The sequence below is a fragment of the Dipteris shenzhenensis genome, chromosome 6, assembly GCF_047967505.1.
Source record: "Dipteris shenzhenensis isolate YYH24624 ecotype China chromosome 6, Dip_SZ_1.0, whole genome shotgun sequence".
In the NCBI taxonomy this organism is placed as follows: Eukaryota; Viridiplantae; Streptophyta; class Polypodiopsida; order Gleicheniales; family Dipteridaceae; genus Dipteris; species Dipteris shenzhenensis.
In genome coordinates, this window is record NC_141601.1 from 19762877 (window position 1) to 19776907 (window position 14031).

Genomic DNA, 14031 nt, shown 5'->3' on the forward strand with positions numbered 1-14031 from the left:
AGTTTGTGAGATTATGTCCATGAGATAGTTTCAATTCATGGTGGATTCTTGAGTGTTCATTATTCTATTCTCAAGAGAAAGTTATTGGTCATTCCTTTGCTTAGGGAGAGAGAGTTCTTTGAGTGTTCATTGAGAGATTTGAGATTTTGTGAGAGTCCTTTGTGAGAGAGAGTGTGTTCATTTTGAGAGGGAATCCCCTCTTTGAGAGAACCTTAGAGAAAGACAACGACCTCTCCATTTACAAGAGAGAAAGAAAGAGTCCTCTCCATCTCCACAGAACACGAGCCACCTCTAGTTTGAGTTCTGCCTTCAATTCTGGATCCTCAAGTTCCCTCTCCCTCTGATTGATTTCCCTTTGAGTGAGCCCCAATCTGTGTTGGTAAACTGAAAGGAAAGGAAAGAGTGGACACAAACTCAGAATACTTGCATTACTTGCTTTTTGGAATGAAGAAGAGTGAGGTCCTTAAGTAGGCACCTCATACATGCTCACTGACATCACTGATGACTTCAGAGCTCCACAATCATCTCCTCAATCTACTCCTAGATTCTCTCAATCATCCTATGTGGCTCTTCCACCACCTAACTGTGCTTGTGGGCACCTAACTGTGCCTCGCACTCACACATAGAAACCAAGGTGTGCCTGAGGCATGCACCTTGAGATATCCCAACAAACCCCCCCTCAAGGGAATGCCTCAGGCTATGTCAAGGATACATCTAGTCTCATAGTTTCTCATGCCATCTCATGGTGGTCAAGGATTAATCTATGGCTAGGTTCTCATGCTAGCAAGGGTTCCCTTGGGTGTAAGGTAAACAAAAAGGGTTACAAAAAGACCTTCCAATGGTTATCTCCCCTGCATGTACATGCACACAATGTCTGCAGGAGGTACCATGGGGCAAAACATACACATGGCCTACATCATAAGGTGACCAGAGGTGTTTACAAAACACACAAAACACAATAATTTATTTCATTCATTTTGGAGGACTATCTAGGCTGAGTACCTTGACATAAAAAGAGAGATCTGGAGCATACATAGAGATGTTTTAAAATGCATAATCTTCAAAGGATGCCTCATCTTGTGGAGGCTTATCAACTGAAAGTAGATTTGCATTTTCTATCTTTGCTTTGGCTCTGCAAAACTTCTCATTATGGTTGTTCTTGCCACAGTGCTTGCATGGATTAATTTTGAAGCAGTCCTTTGAAAGGTGATTTGTCTTTCCACAGTGATTGCAAGGGGTATACTTGCTCTTCTGGACTTTTACAGCATAAACAGTGTCATTGCCTTTCCTGAGCTCCATATGCCTTTCTTCTTCTTGGAGAGCAGAGATAATACCTTCAAGATTAGGATTAGGAAGATTTTTCAAAGTGGTAACTATGTAATCATAATCTTCAGGCATACTCTTAAGTAACACTGCCATAGCATCATCTGGAGTAATAGGAGAGTTGATAGAAGCTAGTTGAGTCATAAGACTCCGCATATAGTTGACATGAGCTGCCAAAGTAGTACCACTAGCCATCTTCAATTCAAAGGAAGAGATTTTAAGTGATAGTTTAGAGATGTGAGAGCTAGCACCAAAAATCATGTCAAGCTTCTGCCAAGCTTCTGAAGGAGACTCCAAGTCAGAGATATGGTGAATATAATCATCTCCTAAAGCAAGAGCAATTATACCGTATGCTTTTTCTTCTCTAGCTGGATCCCTTGCAGGTCGTGTCAGAGTTGAGGATTCTCCAGCATTGGAGGCCGTAGAAGAAGCGGTAGGAGTAGGTTTGATAAGTCCCCATAAGTTCTCCCTCATCAATGCAAATTTCACCTTCATCTGCCATGTGTGGAAGCCCTTTCCATTGAACTTCTCTAGATTCAATAAGGTAGCCATGAGAGGGTCTAACCCAGATATTGGGCAGTGTCTATCTCTCTTACAAGGCAAAAAATAACTGAAAGACTTCCAAAATATGAGCACTTGATGTAGCAAAGACTAGTGACCAATATTCAATCAATGATGCTTCTTCTTACATGCTTCATAGAAGTGGCTAAAATGAATACTTTCCAATCAAATCCAGGTCTAGTAATTCAAAACAAAACTGAAGCCACACTTGTACTGAAGTTATTGAAAGTTTCAAAAAACCAGAAATGCTAGAGTAGCATTTTATGTAGCATCATCTTCAAAAACTTGTCCAAAACTGTCAAAACCAAAAGGTTGAACTTGGAGGGCTTGTAGTTCACTCTTCAAAGCAAGGAAAAGAGGGCTTTTTGAAGCAAAAGAAAGCTCATATACTAGAGAGAGTCCAGCACAGAGGTTGGACGAAATGGTGCGCACTTTTGCCTAGGAGAGTTGCTATAGGCTGAACCTGAGTTTTGACGATTTCTCCCTCGTTACTAAACCAAATGAGCTGAAAAATGTCTCAAAATCTTCATCTTAAGGTCGCCCATCTACTCTTAAGAGGGCTCAGGCAATGGTGGAGCAGGCAGGGAGTATTGAGCAGTAGAAGAAATGACAAAAAATGCGCTGTTTGGGGAATGGCAGCCACCACAGATGTTTTTTCTTCAATTCCTTGCAGGTGGAAGTTTGCCCATACTAGAGGAGTTTCTAGCTCAGAGGGTTTGGGCAATGGTCGTTTGTAGGTGGAGAACCAAGCTCTCAAAGATTTTCGGAAGAAAGAGGAAAATGGAGAAGAAGAAGATGAAGAAGAAGATGATGATGTGGCAGAAATGGGCTCAAGGGGGATCAAAGGGCTCTGATACCATGTTGGTAAACTGAAAGGAAAGGAAAGAGTGGACACAAACTCAGAATACTTGCATTACTTGCTTTTTGGAATGAAGAAGAGTGAGGTCCTTAAGTAGGCACCTCATACATGCTCACTGACATCACTGATGACTTCAGAGCTCCACAATCATCTCCTCAATCTGCTCCTAGATTCTCTCAATCATCCTATGTGGCTCTTCCACCACCTAACTGTGCTTGTGGGCACCTAACTGTGCCTCTAGCACTCACACATAGAAACCAAGGTGTGCCTAAGGCATGCACCTCGAGATATCCCAACAATCTGTAATCTATACTTACAGATTTTGGCCTAACAGCCACAGTAGTATTCCTCTCTTCAGTAGGCTCTTTAGTTCCAACTATGCTCCAACGGCTAACCTCCATGCAAAGGCAACAACCTACTACACTCTACCAGCACATATGGGCTATCATAGTTCCGTAACCCATCAACTGCAAAACGCAACCTGGCTCCTAGCAAGGGTTTCCCAAGAGGGAAGGTTGTAAACCAGCAAAAGGAGAGGGGAGAGGGAAGCGACCTTATTAAGCCTCAAGTGCGTGCACATTTGCTACGAGAGCGCCATGGATTTGTCAAAAGGCCCATGCTCTTTTCGCCTCACATGTGCTTCTTCCTTGCCGGCTTCCTAGCATGGACTATGTCCACAACAACACCCACGGGCTACTCCACAACACGAGCAAATAGTGACGGTGTGCTGTGATAATAGCGAAAGTGAGAGAGGGAGAGAGAGAGGAGTGCACACGATATAGCTATCTGTACACTAAGTGTATTGACAATGAACATGAAGATATACATGTGAACCCCTTAGGGTTAGGGTTAGGGTTGCCCCTATGCCCTATGTGGATAGTGCAATTTACACTATCTTTAACACTCCCTCTTAAATTGCACAACAGGGTAAGTAGAGGGTGCATTTACAACACCTTTTTGTGAATTTCGTTTGGTGTGTATGCTAGCATCCAAAGCTAAAAAGAAATCAGAGTAGTATGTGTGTATGTGAGCACAGTGACTACGGAGTGGAAGCATGTACAATGAGTACAACTTACATGGTCTTGTACAAGATGTAGATTTCCTGCTCTTAAGTTGTGAGTCATCCTTTGCCTTTGGGAATAAAACCTTGAATATAGGCCAAAAGGAAGAGGAAGGAAATGCAAAAAGTCAAGTCCACCTGGATCAAAGATTGTGTGTATGGCTGTGTGCTAAACATGTCAATGCTAAACATGTCATAAGTCATCGTGGACTGTGTAGTTGCTCTATAGAAGAGGCATCCGAATGTGAGGCTAGTCTCAGTGTAGCTGTGGATAACAAATCCGATAGGTTGTGATAGACTATAATGTCACCAAACCAAAAGAACTGGCAGCAATGGCGGAGGTATGCTACAGTAGAATAATCTCTATCGAATGATGCTAAAGATGACTACGTGTATGGCTGTGTGCTGAACATGTCATGAGTCACCATGGATTGTGCAGCTGCTCTATGGAAGAGGCATCCGAATGTGAGGCTAGTGGATGTAGCGATGTGATCCGGCAGGTTGTGACATATGAGAGTGTCACCAACCCTAAAGAACTAATAGCAATGGTGAAGGTATACTGCAATAGAACTATAATCTCTATCGAATGATGTGGAGTCAAAGAAGACTGCATAGTGGGTGTGGATAGAGTGATCCAGGGGCTGAAAATTTGGGGACAAATGTGCAAGTATGATACGTTGCTCTGCTCAAGAAGAGGCTCATACAAATGACAAGGTATAGGAACCTGTCCAACCTGTATACTCAATTGTCATGAGCTAAAGGTCTCGTCTGATGTGTGCATGGCTAAACATCCATCGGCATGGAATGTAACATCTTTCAAAGGCTCATCAAGAATGAGCTAACAGTATAAAGGCCTAGAAGTGTGAAATACAACTGTGAAAGCATAACATGTCCCTAAGGCATATGTGGTGTCAAATGCTAATGAAGGGACTGATCTATAGTCATGGATCCAACCACTGATCTGCATCAAGTATGGACTGTATACAATAGCCGTAAGTGCATGATGAAACACTAAGTCTCCCCAGGTTGTGCTATGGCTGAACCTGATGATGTCCATTACACTGGGGCAGGGCCGTACTGATGCATAGGTATCCTCGTGCTGAGGAATGATCTGTTGATCGAAAGAGGTGGTGGTGATAACTGGATCTAAGGATGCAATGACTGAGCCAATGCTGAAATGTCCTGAAGACTGTCTTCTACTAATCTGAACTAAAGGTGGAAACTGTGTCCATGATATGCTCCATGTCAGAGGTGAAAGAGTCAATGATGGTTGCTGGAATGGAATCACCTGAGGAGTGGAATGTGCTATAGCATAAATCCTGCATGCGGCTGGAGATGTGAGTGCCTCGTACTGAGGTACTGAGGACTTACCTGCTATAAATCTACATGATCATTGAACTCCTGCTAAGTATCTGCATCTATGGCAAAGGATGGAGTTAGATCCATGCATGAAGGTGATGGATGTGCATCACGAGAATCAGTCTGAGCTGATGTCAATGGGACTACCTCGTACTGAGGACTTACCATCAAATATGCCTCATGTGGAGGGCTTACTACTGAATGTGCCTTATGCAGAGGGCTTACCGAGGAATGTGCCTCATGCTGAGGGCTTACTGACAAATGTGCATGATCAGAAACTACAGGCTGATCCATGCTAATATCCAAAGCATCTACATCTGATCTGTCAAGGCCAATGAGGCTCAAGTTAGCATCATACATTGGTACATACCCTATGGCAATAAATAATAGAAGAAGGTTCTCTTTCCAGTCATGGATCTTGTTCGGAGTCGTGACTGGTGTATGATCAACTGCGAGATGTGGATAACTCCATGATGGAGGCGGTCTAGTGCTCTATGCAAGAGGCTTACCTGTGTACCGGCGAGAGTGTCTACCCATGAGAACACTGTGTGAGAGCTCGCTGAACGGTCAAAACCAAGTCACGTGAAAACTACTGTGTACTAGGATCAAGCTTGTAAAGAGTGATGATAACTAAGTGTTTAGAGTAGCCAAGAGGTTGTACAAGGCTGATGAATGTGTGCAGGAACCAATGCCAAAAAATACTCAACAAGCGTGACTGTACATGGGTGGCATGTGGGTGTGCAAACGTGCAACAATCCCAAATCCGAGGGGAAGATTACTGCCAAGTGTCAGTTTGGTGTGGTGAACTACCGGATGCCAAAAGACTGAGCTGATGTCAATGTAGAATGTGTATACCGATGATAGAGCCACATGGATTGATGCCGGTGGGAATTAATCGGGTAATGTGGCATGGCTTGCTTGGCTTGGTGGAGTTGGATCTCCTCTATGGCAGTGCTAAGACTACACATCGAATTGCAAAATGTAGCAAGTGAATTTTATCTTCATTCATTTTAAGTGTTGGGTGTGCTGTAGAGGATCAGGAGGTGGTTTCGATGATGAGGTTTTGATGATGCTGGCCTGTGGAAATGTTTGATGGAATATCTGAGGTGCTCAACGCATAGAACACGATCTAGCGAGTATTTTTTCTTTTTGGAGCGCCTCGAAATTCCCTCTGGATCAAAAGATACGACCCCCAGAAGGATAGGCAGATTTTGATCCCAAGAAGGCCCAAAAATAATGATGTGGCCTAGAGGGTGATGTGGCATACTAGTGATCACATACAGAATACAACTGTGCCTATGAAGAGACAAAATTGTTCCTGTCTAGCACTCTATGTACTGAGGTGGCACATGGTGCTGACTGGGCAGCTAAGGTGTCCCCTGCTGATGTGGCAAGCTGACATGTCACTGCTTATTGGGCAGATGATGACGTGGATTTTGGATGATGTGGTAATGCCACATTGGTAGATGATGTGGCACCTCTAGCTACCACATAGCACAACCTTAACTATTCCTACTAACACAAGGTTATCTGATCCTAACCTTGATTACATCGTATCTAACACGTGTCACAGGCTAAACCAAGCCTTACTGACTAGACCCCGATTAAACAAGGTTAACTGAACCTAACCACAGTGAGTTTCAATCTACCATGTGGCAAAAGGTGGAGCTCTGAGGCTTTGAGCGATGGAGAAGATGGCTATGGCTAAAATTTGACGAGGCGTAGGTGAGGATGTAGATGAATTGGGTCGCTTGCGGTCTGGTCGTGGTGGTGATGGAGAGCCGTGGGCTTCAACGTTGCTGTAGGTGCAAGAGGTCGTTGGCGTGGAGAGTTGAGCCGCTTGTTTGAAGGCTGGAGTCAACGTAGCTACGCTGATCGTGGAGCTCATCCAAGGTTGTGGCACATGAGCGAGGAGTTGTTGGGTGGCTACCTTGCAGATAGGTTCGGAGCATTGGCGATCGGGAGCTGCATGAAGTCGTAGCCTTTGCTAAAGAAGCATGGATGTAGCCTTAGATGTAGTTGGCTCGTCCATTAGCCATTCATGTCGAGGTAGAGTTGAGTAGCTTTCAGTGATGCTGTGAAATTTTTTTTTTGCGTTCACTTTTTACCATTCATGGTGCATAATTGTCTAAATTGTGCATCGTATACTTCTACCTTACATGTTGACATCTAATGGTCATGAAACCTAGCAATGGACTTCTTTTGAGTATGGCTTATGTGCTTCAAAAATATGACATATTTGTATGATGCGGCATGCATATTTTCTCATGCATGGTGCATAAGTGTCAAAACATTATGCATCGGCGTGCTTACTAACTCATATATTTGTGCCAACTAGCTATGAAACATTTTAGGGAGGTTTTTATTAGTAAGATTCATGTATGTGTGAAGTTTCATAAGAGCTCTTCTCATGTAAACTATGCGACATACACATTTCCTCATTTTTTGTGCATGGGTGTTAAATGCACATCGGTATGCTTATATCATAAGTGTATACGAGTAGTTTGACCCATCTACAATGGGTTAGAGACCCGCTCCACTAGGCCTCAAGGGGGGATCTTAAACTGTCTTTAAATTTAAGAAATAAAATTACAAGTTTCAAGACTACCTCCACCATAGGCATTTCATGTTTCAAGACTCCCTCCACTTTAGAACCACTTGGCTTGCTCTATGCTCATATTACTCAACTATTAGGCATACTCAACTATTAGGCACCACTTAGCTTGTCTCTATGCTCAGCTTACTCAACAATTGAGCTGAATGAGTGGCCATGTGACATTGATCAAAAGACAAAGCAAAACTTTGTCCCCCTTCTCCCCCTCCCTCCCCCCCCCTCTCTCTCTCTCTCTCTCTCTCTCTCTCTCTCTCTCTCTGGACTTTCCCTTTGTGAATATATTTGACCTCATGCATATGGATGTATACCATCTCTCTCTCTCTCTCTCTCTCTCTTAAAATTTTATAGGACTTTCCCCTTGTAATTGTATTTGGTCTCATGATAGACATCCATATGCATGAGGCCAAATAAATTCACAAAGGGAAAGTGAAAAGAGAGAGAGAGAGAGAGAGAGAGAGAGAGAGAAAGCGAGTGAGAGTAAGCAAGCGCACATGAGAGAGAGAGAGAGAGAGAGAGAGAGAGAGAGAGAGAGAGAGAGAGAGGAGGAATATACATGCTCTACCACACAAATGATGTCCAAAAGTTACGAAAACTAGTAAATACATAGACTTTACTCAAACAAAGGTCCCTATAAGTTCTCTTGACCATCAAACACTAGTGGGGCACTACTGTATCTTTAAGGAGGATGCTAGAAAATAAGGTGCTCATTTAGGTTGGGGACAAAATTCTGGGTTTAGCCATGGTATTCTTTTTATTTATTTTTAAATCAATGTTGATTTCCAACAATAGCCAAACTTTGACAACCTTTCTCTTTTGATTTGACAAATGTCAAGACACGATTTGAATAATTATCATGCTTTTTGCACCATTTGGTAAAGTATCATGCAATAAAGCAAGCATATTATAAAGATTTGGCTAATTTTCTTCACCAAGTGTAGAGCATGGTCACCCATTTCAGGCTATCATTTGTCAAGGCTGAGGATCCCACTTAGTCACTCCCTTTTCATTTAAAAAAACACTATCAAACACATACACTTATGATATAATCCTACTAAGACGCAGCACACCATGCATGGTTGAAAATGAACAAATATGCATGCTCCACCATAAAACTCATTTTTGACCCATATGAGAATTTGTGAGTATATGAGAATCTCTTTAAGGAGATCCCTTTCAAAGTTTCATAACTATCAGGCACATATACATGTGCTGTCATGGATTGTCAAAATGAGAAAATGTGCATGCCCCACCATATGGATAATGCCAAACCCTTATGACATTCTTAGTATATGTGACCCTACTCAAAAAATGTACTTGCAAAAGTTCATGACCATGCGACACATAGATGTATGATATATGCATATTGATGCATACTTTAAATGAGAATATGTCCGTATGCTACCATACAAATGATGCTCACACACTTGAATGAAAAAATGCAAGTATATGGGACTTAGACCCTAATGACATGGAAATTTTGGAGGTTGCAATTTTATAGTTTTTTGGAAAAACTAATTCCCCATTTTGAAATATCACAAAATGTGGATTTTATGTCATTTTAAACCCTCAAATGCTTCACCAAATCTTTTCCCCACAAAACACTAAGCTCAAGAGCTCACTAGTTTTGTAGAAGACAAAAGTCATAAGGCATTTAGTTAAAAGAAAACCCTTATCGGGCCTGAACATGGTACCAATATGCATGTTTTAGACACTTATGCAATGTGTAGTCAAAATCAAGAAATGCATATGCTCATCTATGCAAAATGATGTATATCCCTTATGAAACCTTGAAAGTACATGGGACTCACTTTAAAAGAGCAATTTTTCATGATTAGTGAACTATGGCTTCATCCTCTAGTTCTAGAAAGGACTCTTTTCTTTTCTTCCTTTTCTCAAGTGACAATACCACATACTCCTCACTCATAAAATCTCATACTCTTCTCCCAAAAAATCTCTTACAAAGCTCACAATGAGCGTACATTCAATGGCATACATTCTTTAAAATGTAAAAGTTTTACATCATAGCTCCTAGAATAGCTCACCTTTATTCACCTTTACTAAGAGAGCAATAGGCTAGAATAGCTCACCTTTATTCACCTTTACTAAGAGAGCAATAGGCCAACTTAGTGATGCCAATATTATGCAAAGTAGCCAATGTTGCTAGTCTAGCCTCATAGTAGAAGCAAACTTCTCCACCATCACCACTTGCAATGTACATTCTTTAAAATGTAAAAGTTTTACATCATAGCTCCAAGAATAGTTCACCTTTACTAAGAGAATAGTTCACCTTTACTAAGAGAGCAATAGGCCAACTTAGTGATGCCAAAATTATGCAAACTAGCCAATGTTGCCAATCTAGTCTCATAGTAGAAGCAAACTTCTCCAAAAATTCCACCATCACCACTTGCAATGTAAGAGTACCTATCACAATCCCAACAAAGAGAGGGTTGTTGAACATGCCTTGAAAGATATTTTTCTTATGTAATTGGCGGGCATTGACCTCGTTGAAGATCTGGCAAAGAACAAAGGTATTGAAGATAATGGTGCGATTGATGAGAGTGGCATGAGGCCCCGATAGATGTAGGATTGATTGGCCACGAAATTGGAGCATGAGCAAGATGGCAACTTGGTAGGTAGCTTGAGCCAAGAGGTTACGCCACATGGTGTGGGTGATGAGGGGCTCAGTGTGTGGGGTAGGAGGTTGGACCATGAGTTCATCTGTCGGGGGTTCAGTTGCAAGAGCGAATGCACCAAGGGTGTCCATGATGAGGTTGACCCAAAGCAGTTGAACAGCTGTGAGGGGCACGTTGCCGGAGCTGACAGCAGAGACAAAATTGACAACCAATGCAGCCACATTAACAGTGAGTTGGAATTGGAGAAATTTTTGGATGTTGGAGTGGACAGAGCGGCCCCAACGGACCACTTTCACGATTGAGGCGAAGTTATCGTCGAGGATGATGATGTCAGAGCTTTCCTTGGCAACTTCAGTGCCCTGGATACCCATGGATAGGCCGATGTTTGCTTGGTTCAATGCTGGGGCATCATTGCTTCCATCTCCAGTCACGGCCACCACCTCTCCCATGGCTTGCAATGTCTTGACAAGCAAGAGCTTATCTGAGGGCGATGCACGTGCCACCACAGAGAGGTTAGGCAGATTCTCTCGCATCTGAGCATCGTCCCACTGTCGAAAAGCAAACCCCTCGACAGCCAACTGGGTACCACGATGGATCCCACACTCGGTGGCGATAGCGAGGGCGGTGCGAAGGTTGTCGCCAGTGACCATACGAACGTGGACACCAGCAGCAGACACAAGCTGGACAGCTTTGGCGACGCCAGGTCGGCAAGGATCTGTCATTCCCACCAAGGCCAACAGAATCAGTCCCCGGCAAGGTAATGTCCATTCCGTGGCATCGAGAGGGCATTCCGTCATGTGGCAATAAGCGAAGGCCAAGCAACGGAGGCCAGAAGAGGCCATTCCGTCGACAAAGGAAAGGAGTTCCGTCCGTTTTTCCGTCGTCATCTCCGTCGGAGTTCCGTCGTCTTCTCCGTCCATCCATTTCTCGCAGTTCGACAGAATGATTTCTGCTGCTCCTTTCCAATGCACCACCACCCTTCCATCCTTCTCCTTCAACGCCACCCCTGCTCTCTTCTTTGCTGAATTGAACGTCTCCACCTTCACCACCTCCCCCCCAGCCTTCTCCTCCAGCTCGTATTTCATCCCTGCTCTCATCCCCCACCATAATAGCGCCTTCTCCGTCGGACTTCCCCTCACCTCCGCCTTCTCTACGTCCCCTTCAGCCACAAACACGCTTCCCGTGCTGTTCTGCGCTATCCCCTGGAACAGAATCCTTCGTACTTGCTCCCTAGTCCTGCTCAGCTCCCTCCTCCACATGTCCTCCACCTTCGACTCGTCTTGTTTCCATCCTATCATCTTCCCACCAACCCAAGCCTTCACTACCGTCATTTGGTTCATCGTTAGCGTGCCCGTCTTGTCGCTGCAGATCGCCGTCGCTGAGCCCATCGTCTCGCACGCTGAAAGCCGGCGCACCAATGCATTGTCGTTCATCATCTTGCGCATGGAATACGCTAGAGTGAGAGTGACGGCTAAGGGAAGGCCCTCAGGCACTGCCACCACCACGATGGTAACGGCGATGGAGAAGATATTAACCACGCTATTCATCGCTTCGCTCGCACTCGTTTGCCCCGCGTGGAACTTTCCTGATTTGCCGCGGGTATGGCCTGTGAAGTAGAAAGCCAGGAGAATGACGAGAACCAGCATTGCCACCGACAGACCGACTTTACCAATCATCACGGCCGCACTACTCAAGCGGCGTTGAAGAGGGGTTTCTTCAGCGGTTTCGTTGCTGATAGCTACCATCATTTCCCCCCATTCCGTCTTGCTCCCCACCGCGGTGACCAGCATCGAGCCATAGCCATCCTCCACTTTGCAACCGGATAATAAGAAGGGCTGCCTTTCGTCTGGGAGCACCGCTTCACTTTCTCCTGTCAGAGGGGACTCGTCGATCGCCAGGCTTTGTCCTTCGACTAACAATCCATCAGCGGGGATTCGATCGCCGATACGGAGCTCTACGATCTCTCCGACCACAATGTCGAATATGGAGACCGTTGTTTTCCGGCCCCCTCGCACGACTTGCACTGGTATGTTTTCTTTCTCTTTGTTGAGGATTCGAAACTGCCGGGACTGCCTGTAGTTACTGATGGCTGTCACGAGAACCACTAAAACCACAGCAAATGCTATGCTAACTCCGTCGTACCAGCCTTGTTGCACACCGTCACTTTTGATCCCGAAGCCCAGTGATAGAATAGCGCACAGCATCAAAATAATTAGAGTCGCATCGCTGCAAGCTTCCCAGAGGAAATGCCATATTGTTCTGCTGGGTTTCCTAGGATATACGTTCTCGCCAAATGCACATCTTCGTCTGGCTAAACTTTCAGAACCAACGTCGGCAATACCTCTGTGTAGGTCTACTCGCAGTCGCCTTGCCAATCCCTCCACTCCACCCAGCTGTTGCAACTTCTCTGAATCGCGGCCGCGAGCTAGACTGTCGATCTTCAGTTCCGCAAATGGATCTGTGTTTAGGCTTCCACGAAGCCGAACGGCCGCTCTGATCGCGATAATCACAACCTTGAAACTCTTCAAATCTGGATCTACAGTGTTTCCAACCTGAATAACAATGTCTGGTACATTTTCTACGATAAGATTGCCGGCATGAATCGCCTGATTCGCCTGCAAGGTGCTCGAGAGGGCCGAAGTTGCGTACTTCGATGCAGAGATTTGGATCGCATTGCAGTTCGAGTTCGAAGAAACCATTGTAGGGTATGCTAATTATCAAGGGCCTTGGAACCGCGACGGAACAGGTATGTCTGTCGGTGATCTGCGCAAGCAACGATTCCAGATAAGCGTCTGTGCCCTTATAAATTTATCACGATTAGTACAGGACGTAACCTGGCGATCGTATCTTAGCACACACACGGAACGTTCAAATTTTAAAACACTAGTTTCGAAGCCCGAAGTGGGAACAGGTATGGGGGATAATCTAAATTCTGCGCGAGAAGTAGCTTTGTTTCTGTGATGATTACGGCACGTAGGTAGACACACAGCAGCTTCCTTCTCACCCTGCGCACATGAGGCTATTCCAGCAGACTATTGCTGAGGTGTCCGATAAATAGTCTGAGGTGTCCGATATCTCCCACCGGAAGAGCAAACGATTGCTATCTGTTGCCTGTCGTGTGCAAACGGACTACACAGTCAGGTTGCCTCAGGCAGCTTCAGGCACCTTCACGGTAGCCAATGGTTTCTTGGGAGGGAACGGTATCCCGCACAATGATGCAGATTACCATCTATCTGAACATATGCCCATAACTTCGATTACGTTCTGGCCAGTTTCAGGCAGCATGTCCCCATATTTCCGATAGCGTCAGATTGGGTGCAACTCCAGCACACATGTGCTCTGAAGACGGCATAAATTTTATCAATTGTTGGATAAAACACGACAAGATTACCGCGTCACGATGCGGATTTTCAATAAGAATCCTCCGTTTCAGCAATCAAAATGGAAGGGGAAACCATTTAGCCGGTCGTAACAACCAAAGATTTATGGCCAATAATTTTTTTTTGGGTAAGTTTTGACAGAGGGGAGTGACCCAACATCTTATGGGACGTACACAATTCCGAATCTGAGAATTCTAGCTCGAAATATTGTGAATGTAAGAGCTTCAAAATGCGAGAAGCCT

The 14031-nt window shown here is 44.4% G+C and overlaps 1 pseudogene; it reads right to left on the reverse strand.

Annotated features, from left to right (window-relative positions):
- Positions 1-7620: 7620 nt before the first annotated feature.
- On the reverse strand, positions 7621-13108 carry LOC147900906 (calcium-transporting ATPase 5, plasma membrane-type pseudogene; annotated as a pseudogene).
- Positions 13109-14031: the final 923 nt, after the last annotated feature.